At 41.4% G+C, this 11,799-nt stretch overlaps 1 pseudogene; it reads left to right on the top strand.

Annotated features, from left to right (window-relative positions):
• Positions 1-535: 535 nt before the first annotated feature.
• LOC123943658 lies at positions 536-1,059 on the top strand (annotated as a pseudogene).
• Positions 1,060-11,799: the final 10,740 nt, after the last annotated feature.

The raw sequence follows: 11,799 nt of genomic DNA, 5'->3' as shown, positions 1-11,799 counted from the left end.
ACCAGCATCAACTGATTAGATTTCTTTCTTTAGTTCACTTTCTAGCTGGATCCTAGTAATACTCCTTCACAAAATGGGCTTATTAAAAAGCTCAGAAAGATTTAGGGGTCTCTAGAACTTCTCAGTGACTAGGGTAAATAGTGGGCTGTATTCCTTGCCAGTTTCTTTATCCTTATTAAATCTTTAGGTATATTCTCATCTGGTTGAACCCAGAGTTTAGATTACATATTTTTTAGAAGGTGACCTCCTATACCACCAAGATTATAAACATTCTAACTAAACTGAACACCAAAACATGTTTCACACAGCTTAAAAACAGGTTTACTCAGGCAGTGTTCTGGGAGGTCCCAGGGATCTGTCTTTTGCCTCAAGAATGTTTGGATGGAACAACCCAGGGACATCCCTCTACCAGCCTTCAACCAACCTCCAAACTTTCCTCCAGTCACAACATTGGGAGCCATCATCTCGGCCAACCTCTGCCTCTGGGACCAGCCAGCACCCTATTTGGAGTTTAGCTCCTTATTATGGATCAACCATGAGGTCCCGGATTCATTAGAATTATTCCACTCATATGGAGGCCATCACCATCTACTGCCTGGTCAACAGATCTCTGCCAGCCTCCTATACCTACCTCTCTCTGGGCTCCTATTTTAACCATGAGGATGTAGCTCTGGAGGATGTGGGCCCCTTCTTCCTCAAGCTGGCTGAGGAGAAGCTGGAGGGTGCTGAACATCTCTGGAAGATGCCAAACCAGGCAGAGACCACACCCCCGTCCAAGACGTGCAGAAACCTTCCCAATCGGAGTGGGGGTAAAGCCTTGGATGCCATGGAAGCCACCTTGGTTCTGGAGAAAAACTGGAACCAGGCCCTTCTGGAACTGCATGCCCTGGGTTCTACCTGCGCAGACCCCCATCTCTCTGACTTGCTGGAGAACCACTTCCTGGGTGAAGAGTTGAAACGCATCAAGAAGATGGGGACCACCTGACTCACCTCTGCAGCTTAGCTGCCCCCAGCTGGGGGGATCGCGTCCAAAGACTCACCCTCAAGCACAACCCTTGAAGCCCAGCAGCCTTTAAGGGACCTCTCTGGCCACCCCCTGATGCCAGGGCTTCTGCCCCAGTCTCTCCCTACAGCCACTAGGCAGCTTTTTTTTTTTTTTAAGATTTTATTTATTTATTTGACAGAGAGAAAGAGATCACAAGTAGGCAGAGAGGCAGGCAGAGAGACAGGAGGAAGCAGGCTCCCTGCTGAGCAGAGAGCCTGATGCGGGGCTCGATCCCATGACCCTGGGATCATGACCTGAGCCAAAGGCAGAGGCTTTAACCCACTGAGCTGCCCAGGTGCCCCACTAGGCAGCTTTTTAACCACCCTGGAGCCCTCTCCCAAACCACACACCAAATGGAAATAAAACTTTTTCGCAGAAAAACAAAACAAAAACCAAACATGTATATTCAATGTCCTAGCAAATTCTCCATCTAGAAATTTACTTGAAGAATATAATGAAAGACGTTGTATTAGGAAGAGAACACCTGGCACACTCAAACCAGGGTAATTCACATGGGGTTCATTTACCAAGAAACGGAGGGGCTGTAGGAAAACCACAGGGGATGCTGCAGGTACCCAGGTTTGAGAAGGTGCAGAGGAAAGAGGACAATGGAAGGACTGGTTCTGAGAACTGGGAAGAAAGGATTGGCCACGTTGAGAACAGTGACCTTCAGTCGAAGAGCACAGCCAGCTCTAGGAGACCTCAGAAGGGGGGAGCCAGGGACTTGCCCTTGTTTCCAAACTCCTGTAGGACCTTGTGTTGGCTGAACCACACTGGAAACCAGAGGGTAAAGGAACCAGTTAATTTACTCCCTGAAGGAAAGCAGAGCTGAGAAAAGGATGGAAAAAAGTAGAAAGTGGATCTGGTGGAATAAACAAGAGATATCTAACACGAAGGTGTTCACTGGAGCATCGTTCGTAATATAAGATGGAAAGAAGCCTAAATGTCCCAGACAAGGGGTACATTTTAACAAATTTAAAGTATATATACACACACACACACACACACACACACACACAGATAGATAGATATCCCAATGGAACCATTGTCAATACTGATACAGAAAAGGTCACACAAAAAAAAGTTTATAAAATAACTCATCAATGTGCTTTACCTTTTGTTTTAAATACTATATATGGACACAGAGATATGTATTTTATAATTATATACATACATGTATAATACATGCATACACATTCATACAAGAGAAAAGGTTTAGAGTGTATACATCAAGGTGTAAATGGTAGTTATCACAGAAAGAGTACAGTTACAGGTAATTTTATCTAGGGTTTCCTTTTCAGGTTCTGGCTTTTTCTTTTCTTTTTTTTTTTTTTTTTTGAACAGGGAAAGTTTAATATAAAGAATTACTAACTATGGCAGGGGATTGGAGTAACAAGGAGTCAGCCAGTAGGAAACAAAGAGAAGCTCTAAAAAAGAAGGGCAGATATGAGGGGCATCCCCAACCCCAAGATCTGAGATAGAGGGTCCAAGGACCCTCTCCACCAAGAGCAGAGGAGAGGATTTGTTGGGCAGGTTGTGGTTAACCTGGGTCAGCAGGGAAGTTACTGTGTTGCTGTGTGGTCCAAATGGCTCAAAATCTACTCTCTAGGGTGCTGGGGAGAGCTAATCACAGGGAGGGGTCTCCCCAGAAACATTCTATTGCAAAACCACTGGAGAGGTTGGGTATGTGTGTTGGGGAATTTTCTGGAGACAGTAGCCTGCCAATGCAGTACACTGGAACAAGGGAGGAAACTCCCTTCTGTCCACAATGCAAGCTCCCTGTACCAGTAAAATTTAACATATATATCTGCTGGCAAAGGAAAATATGCAGGGGTGCATCGCCATTTTTGCTGAAATGAGGAATGAAGTATGAATGTGAAGCAGAAAAGCAATAAATTGATAACTGGCATAGGTTCTAAAACCTACCACCTAGGGATACTGTGTGGGAACACACACAGATATGCATATGGCTTTATAACCTGCTATTTTCTTGCAATAAATGCTGTGGGCATCTGTCCCTGTCAATAAATATAGACCTGCATCAACATTTTTCACTACTAAAAAACAGATATGCCCTTTGTTTTTTATAACTGATTCTCCACTGGTAAATATTTAAATTGCATTTTATTTTTACTGTTCTAAACAATGCTATGTTGGACTTCCTTATTAATTTATTTATTTAGGTGCAAAATGATGGTTTTATTAAAGCATGGGTGTTCCACGATTTTCTCTCTGTCGGTGCCTGTGGTTCTTGGTCACACCACTTCAAAGAATGAAGAGGTATACCAGACAGAGTGGTGAGGAGCAAAACAAGGTTTACTGAGCGATAGCTTAGATACAGTACAAAGCTCCCAAGGAGGGAGGGGACCCGAGAGGGTTGTCCTGTTTTGAATTTCTTTAAATGATTATTTTCTCACAGTAAATTATTAGAAGTTGAATTGGTGGATTCACAATCCTGTGTTAAATTGATAAGGGTACCTGTCGGGTACATTATCTATTTGATTTAGCCAAAAAAAATCATTTTTCACTTTATGCATTTCTCAAAAATGCATGAAAAAGATGCCACTTAAGACATCTGCTCTGGTATCCAGTCAAATAAGGTCAAACAGCAGTGTAGTTCCAGAATGAGTTTCTCTGAGAGCAGATAGACTGGCCAAGAAAGCTACCTGTCAAAGATGGGACTTAACTCTGGCTCTTCACTAAAATAGCAAAGAGGATCTTTTAAATTAATAAACTTTATTTTTTAGAGCAGTTTTCTTTAGGTTCACAACAAAATTGAACAAAAGTACAGAGAATTTCCATATACCTCCTGCCCCCCCCACCTATGCACAATTGGTCCCCCATTCTCAACAACCTTCACCACAGTGACACATTTTTTACAAGTGATGAACCTACACAGACACATTATTTTCATTCAAAGTTTATAGTTTAGGTTATATGAGTCTACATTACATTCATTCTCGGTGTTGTGCATTTTATGGGTTTTGACAAATGTATGATGACATGCCTCTACCATTGTGATATCATACAAAATAGTTTCACTGCCCTAAAAGTCCTCTGTACTTGGCCTATTTATCCCACCCCCCACCACTAATCCTTGGTGACCACTAATCATATTACTGTCTCCATAGTTTTGCATTTTCCAGAATGTCATACAGTTGGAATCGTACATTAGGTAGACTTTTCCGAGTGTCTTCTTTCACTTAGTAATATACATTTAATTTTCCTCCACCACTCTTCATGGCTTGACAGCTCATTTCTTTTCAACACTGAATAATATCTCATTGTCTATATGTACCAGTTTATTTATCTACCTCAATGGCTTCCAAGTTTGGGCAATTATGAGTAAAACTGCTATAAACACCCATGTGCAGGTTTTTGTGTAGACATAAGTGTTTGATTTATTTGGGTGAATACCAAGGAGTATGATCGTTGGATTGTAAAAGAGAATGTTTAGTTTTGTAAGAAACTGCCAACCTGTCTCCCAAAGTGTTTATATTATTTTGCATCCCTACCAGTAATGAATGGGAATTCCCACTGCTCCATATCCTCACCAGCATATAGTGTCATCAGGGTTTTGCATTTGGGCCATGGTCATAGGTATTCATATTTCATTTCAGTGTCCAATTCTCTAATGACATACAATGCGGACATCTTTTCTTGTGCTTAGTTACCATCTGCGTATCATATTTGGTGAAGTGTCTGTTAAGACCTTTTGCCCATTTTTAAACTGGGTTGCTTGTTTTCTTGTTGAGTTTTAAGAGTTCTTTGTATGTTGCAAATAACATTCCTTTGTCGATGTATCTTTTGAAAATATTGTCTACTAGTTTGTGGCTTGTTTTCTCATTCTGTTGATAGTGTCTGTCACTGAACAGAAGTTTTTAATGTTAATGAAGTCCAGCTTATCAGTTATTTCCTTCATGGATCTTGCCTTTGGTGTTGTATCTAAAAAGTATCATCACCTAAGATTACCTAGGTTTCCTCCTATATTATCTTGCAGGAATTTCAGAGCTTTGCATTTTACATTTAGTGTTAATTTTGTAAAGGATATAAATTTTTGTAAAGGATATAAGGTCTGTGTCTAGATTTTTTTTTTTTTTTTTTTTTTGGGCCTGTATGTGTCTAGCTGTTCTAGCATGTTGAAAAGACTACCTTTGCTCCATTGTATTGCCTTTGCTCCTTTGGCAAAAATCAGTTGATTATATTTATGTGGTCCTGTTACTGGGCTCTCCTGTTCCATTCATCTATTTGTCTATTCTTTTAATAACATACTATCTTGATTACTATAGCTTTATCATAATTACTATGATAGCTTTTTCATAAATCTTGAAGTTGGGCAGTTACAGTCCTCCATTTTTGTTCACTTCCAAAATTGTGTTGTCTATTCTGGGTCTTTTGTCTCTACATATAAACTTTACGATTAGCTTGTCCATATCCATGAATAACTTGCTGGGATCTTTATTGGAATTGCACTGAATCTGTGGATCAAGTTGGGAAGAATTGGCCTCTTGACAATATTGAGTTTTCCTACCCATGAACATGAAATATCTCCACTTATTTAGTTCTTCTTTGATATTTTTCATTAGTTCTGTAGTTTTCCTCATAAATATTTTATACAAATTTTGTTAGATTTATACCTGAGTATTTCATTTTTGGGGGTGCTTACATAAATGATAACATATTTTATTTTCCAGATTATACTGTTTCTTGCTCATATATAGGAAAACAATTGACTTTTGTATATTAACTTTGTACCCTGACAGTTTGCTGTAATTGCTTATTAGTTCCAATAGTTTTTTGTTGATTAAATTTCCAGCAGAATAAAACAGGGCTATTTTACTCCTGTTCTTCAGCAAACCCTTTTCCCAACTTTATTGCTCACACTTTCTGGAGAACCCTATGCAATCTTCTCATTAAATATCTCTTCTTTATAGAATTCTTCCCTAGTTCCTAGGTCAGTTTAAGAACTCCTCATTTTATGTTCTTACAGATACTTGTTTTTATCACAATGCTAATGCTTTACTTTTGTTACTAATTAAAACTCTGTCTGCTGGACTGCAGTGTCAAATTCACTGAAGTCAAGGACCTTGTCGTCCCTGTTCACCACCAATATATATAGTATAGATTCTCAGTGCATGTTTGTTGAATGAATGAATAAATGATGGTACCCTCCCTTCTAATCACTACCAAAAAGCTGAATTATCCCATACTTGTCATACAGAGTCAAATCAGGATACTGAAACCACTCAAAGTATTTAAAGCAGATGGAACTCACTATGGGTGAACTGGTAACCCAAGAGATGGAAGAGGCTGAGAAGACCAGCAAGAAATATAAGTTACCCCCGATATTTGGAACAGCACAAAGGTCTTAGAACTTTCAGGTTGGAGGGACAATAGGAAGAACTGATATTACAGAACCCAGGGGTCCCAGTTCTGTAGGTCAGAAGTCCAAGGAAGTGTGGCTCAGCTGGGTCTTCTGTTTAATCTCACAAGGCTGAAGTAAAGGGGCACGCAGGGCTGCAGTTGATTGAAAAAGAATCTGGTTCCATGCTCAGTCACATTGTTGGCAGAATTCAACTCCATGCGGGTATAGGACTGATGTCCCTATTTCTTTGCGGGATGTCAAACAGGGATGATTCTTAATCTCTAGCAGCTGCCGACATTCCTTGTCGTGGCCCTCTTCCTCTGTCTTCGAAGCCAGCAATGGCAGATCAAGTCATTCTCATGCTTCAATCTCACAGACTTCCCCTTCTGACTCATTTCTCTCACTCCCAGTAAGAAAAGGTTCTCTTTTTAAGGGCTCATATGGTTAGAGTGAGTCCACTTGGATAATCCAGGACAACCTCCCTATCTCAGGTCCATAATCCTAATCACATCTACAAAGCCCCTTTTGCCATGTCACATTTTAACATTTTCACAGGTTCTGGGAATTAAGGAGTGGATATCTTCAGAGGATCATTATTCTGCCTTCCGTTGGCCAAACTCTGCTAGAATCTCATTGATACAAGGACCTAGGAAATAGGCCGGCAGAGCAGAAGTCTGAGAAAGGGATCTGAGAGCAAGCATGCTTAGGTTCACCACATTTTAAGACAACAGCATTTTTTTCCTTCACCAACTAGGATTGGTTTAACAGATAATTGGGCAGCTTTCTAGTTGCTGTCAAATATAATGAATTAATCCCATTTACTGTAAAACAAAACAAAACAGAACAGAACAATGATAACACATCCCGCAATGAGATAAATTCAAACATAATGCAATTGCCAATTGGCTTCCATAATCCTTCAAACCTTGTTTCCCAAACAGGGGCCTATTAAAATTCTTATCTTCCGGGGTGCCTGGGTGGCTCCGTGGGTTAAAGCCTCTGCCTTCGGCTCAGGTCATGATCCTAGGGTCCTGGGATCGAGGCCCACATCGGGCTCTCTGCTCAGCGGGGAGCCTGCTTCCCTTCCTCTCTCTCTGATTGCCTCTCTGCCTACTTGTGATCTCTCTCTTTCTGTCAAATAAATAAATAAAATCTTTAAAAAAAAATTCTTATCTTTTGCAGAGAAATATGGGAATGAGGGCTAGGTCAGGCAGGGAAATGGCAGACAGTTCCAGCCTTAAGAAGTACAGAGGTTGAAAGTGACTCCCTGGGGGTACAGTATATTCTTGGCTCAGTCTCTCCAGAGCAGACCATCAAAACAACTGCCAACCAGCAGAGATTCCTGGAATCTTCCCTGCTGTCCTGGAAGACTCAGCCAGCTACAGGCCCCAGAATTATTTCCCTCAACGTCAATAAATTGCCACCAGGTGATAGCAAGCTTCAGCAGAGACCAGGATAGAATGAAATGGCACCGTTGTGCCCCTAGACCTCTCCGCTGCCCTGTTCTGTCTGCATTGCATGTCCACAGTCATGTCATTGACTGAATAACAAGATGCTGCGTTTTATACAGCTTGAGTTTTTGGACCCCAGAGGCCAGAGAGGGAGTATTTACAATATTTCAAAACTCCCTCGTTTTCTTGCTTCTCATTAATAACTCTTTATGGGCAACCATACCTAAAAGGGAGCTTCAACTTTACTTATTAATTTTTTAAGATTTTACTTATTTGTCAGAGAGAGAGAGCACAAGTAGGCAGAGAGGCAGGCAGAGGGAGAAGCAGACTCCCCGCCGAGCAGGGGGCCGGATGCAGGACTTGATCCCAGGACTCTGGGATCATGACCTGAGCCAAAGGCAGACGTTTCACTGCCTGAGCCACCCAGGCACCCCAAGGGAGCTTCAACTTGAACCTTTGTGAGAGCAAGGGAAGAATGGTTGACAATGATGGAACCAGCTCAGGAAGGAGCACACTGCCTTCCAGCATGATCGCGCTTGCCCTTACCAGTGTGTGGAGGAGGAGACTGACTACAAACACCCAATTCCCCGCTGAGTGGAAACCCTTAGCAAGGATCATAGCACAGAGAAGAACCTGCTCTGGTCTGACTTTTCATTTTGTACTGCTCCAGTTCTTTCCTTTTTTTTTTTTTTTTTTTTTAACATTTTACTTATTTATTTGACAGAGTAAGAGAGAGAGCATGAGCAGGGGGAACGGCAGGCAGAGGGAGAAGCAGATTCCTACTGAGCAGGGACACCAAGGTGGGACTCAATCCCAGGGCCCTGGGATCATGTCCTGAGCTCAAGGGAGACACTATCCGACGGAGCCCCCCAGGTGCCCCTGTGTTGCCCCAGCTCCTCTGTGCCCCTTCTGTCTTGACCCACTCAGACCAACAGTATGTAGTCACTTTCTTGTATCTTGGGCCTTCTGCAGAAAAACTCAGTCTTTCTTTGATGTGGTTATTTAAAATTCACCTGAAGGACCCTTCTTGTAGGAGTTTGTTCCCTACAATATGCCATACAGATGCAGACCTCTATTACCTAGGAATGCTACTTCTCTCTATTCTTCCAACTGAGAAGCTTCTCTTCCCTCTAGAATGAATTCCCTGCATTCTCTGGTCAGTCACCAAAAGAATATGCTCTCAGTTCCGATCTTCTGTGTTCCCATACTGCCAACTACCAAAGGGTTAAGTTCTCCGTTAGTGGAAAGGGAAGTTTTCTGATTGAGGTCTGAGCTGAAAACCAATGCCTCTTAGGACAGGGACTTGTGTTATGTGATCTTTAAAATTAGCACTTTGACATTTTTCCCAGCTGCTGAAGCTTAAATTCTTCTTTAAATTTTATTTTAGAATTCACGCACAGTAAACTTTACCCTCTTCAGTATACAGTTCTATGAGTTTTGACAAATAGAGCACATAACCACCACCACAGTCAAGATTCAGAGCAGTTCCATAATCCCCAAAAACTCCCTTATGCGTCCCCTTTACAATTGACCCCTCCCAACCCCTGACAACTACTGAGCTTTTCTCAGTCCCTCTAGTTTTGCCTTTTCAAGAACGTTATATAAATGACATCATACAGCCTTCTGAGTGGTTTCTTTCACTGAGCATAATGCATTTGAAACTTACTCACATTGTGTGATCTACTCACAATATACCTTGTGTGATCAATAGGTCATTCCTTGTTATCACTAAGTAGTATTGCATTGTGTGGGGTATTAGTATCCTATGGCTGCTGTAACAAATTCCCACAGACTTGATGGCTTTAGACAATGTACTCTCTCATAGCTCTGGAGGCCAGAAGTCTGAAATCAGTATCACTGGGCCTGAATCAAGGGCGTGGCAGGGCCTTTGGACGCTTCAGGGAAATAGCCTTTCCTGGCCTTTTCTGGCCCAAGGTGGTGGCCAGAAATCTTGTTCTATGGCCACATCACTCCAGTCTCCAGCTTTATGGTTGCTGTGCCTCCTCTTGTGTCAATCTGGAGTCGAATCTCCCTTCCCCTTTCTCTTACGAGGACGCACGTGAATTGCCCCCATCTCAAGATACTTGGTCATATCTGCAGTTCTCTTTTTGCCATATGAGGTAACAGTCAGAGGTTCCAGGTTTTAGGACATAGATATCCTCAGGCATGCCATTATTCAGCTTCCCACGTATGGCTGTGCCACAAAGTACTTACCCGGTTACACTGGAGGACATTTGGATCATGCCCAGTTTGGGACAATTACGAATAAAGCTGTGATAAATATTTGCATGAAGGTTTTTGTGGGAACATAGATTTTCATTTCTTTTGGGTAAATACATAAAAGTGGGATTGCTGAGTCAAATAGTGGTGTGTGTTCAAGTTTAGAAGTGGTCAAACTGCAGGGCACCTGGGTGGCTTAGTTGGTTAAGTGTCCAACTCTTAGGACACCTGGGTAGCTTAATAACTGGTTAAGCATCTACCTTCAGCTCAGGTCATGATCTCAGGGTTCAATGAACAAGTCCCCATCAGGCTTCTTCCTCAGCAGGAGCCTGCTTCCCCCTCTACGTGCCACCCGCCCCCCTACCCCCTGCTTGTGTTCTCTCTCTCTTTCTCTCATTCTGATAGATAGATAGATAGACAGATGATAGATAGATAAAAATCTTTTAAAAATAGTGTCCAACTCTTGATTTTGGTTCAGGTTATGATCTCTGGGTTGTGAGATTGAACCCTGCCTAAGATTCTCTCTCTCCCTCTCTATCTCTCTGGCTCACGCCTCTAAAAAGAAAAAGGGAAAAAAAAAGAAAAAAAAAGAAAAGAAGAAATGCTCAAGCTGCTTCCAAAGTGGCTATACCATTTCACATTCCCTTTGTATATGAACTCCAATTTCTCCACCTCCCTGTCACCACTTGGTATTATCAGTGTTCCTGATTTTAGTCATTCTAGTAGTATTTAGTGGTGTTTCCTTATGGCTCTAATTTGTCCTTCTGAACATTTTTTTCATGTGTTGAAATATTAATGTTGCATCATTTCATGCACTCTCTTACTTGGCTACATTTTTATGGAGCTCTCTAAATGTGCTTTAGTAATGATTTAGAAATAATTAACCACTTAATAGGCAAAAATCTAAGAATCATTAACTTCTCAGGAAATTAAAACTACTGAGTAACTTTCAATGTAGAGGAATACTATCAAAATGAATCAATACAGCAACCAAAACCAAATAACTGACTAAAAAATGGGCAGAAGATCTGAATAGATATTATTCCAAAGAAGATATATAAGAGAGCTGAGTCAGCTGCAAGTGGGCACGGGGAAAAACAAAACAAGACAAAAACAAATCAAAACAGAACAAGAAAGAAAAGAAAAAAGAAGACCTACAGATGGCCAACATGCACGTGAAGAGAAGTTCAACATCGCTGATGATTAGGGAAATGCAAATCAAAACCACAATGAAGGGGGCGCCTGGGTGGCTTAGTCTGTTAAGTGTCTGCCTTCAGCTCAGGTCATGACTCCAGGGTCCTGGGATCGAGTCCCACATCGGGGTCCTTGCTCATCAGGGAGTCTGCTTCTCTCTCTGCCTCTGCCCTGCCTCTCTGCCTACTTGTGCTCACTCTCTCTGTGTCAAATAAAGAAATAAAATCTTTTTTTAAAAAACCATAATGAATTATCACCTCTCACCTATTCAAATGGTTATTATCAAAAAGATAAGAAATAACTAGTGTTGGAGAAGATTTAGAGAAAAAGAAACACTTGCAGACTATTGGTGGGATTGTAAACTGGTATAGTCACTGTGGAAAACTGTATCCACAGTTTTTCTCTAAAAAATTCCAAATAGAACTGTATGATCCAGCTATTCCACTAATGAGGATTTATCCAAAGAATATGAAAACACGAATTCAAAAAGATATATGTGTCCCTATGTTCACTGCAACATCCTT

Source organism: Meles meles, chromosome 6 (genome assembly GCF_922984935.1).
Source record: "Meles meles chromosome 6, mMelMel3.1 paternal haplotype, whole genome shotgun sequence".
Lineage (NCBI taxonomy): Eukaryota > Metazoa > Chordata > Mammalia > Carnivora > Mustelidae > Meles > Meles meles.
Note: the sequence above shows the minus strand (reverse complement) of the source record. Positions and strands in the feature narration are given on the sequence as shown.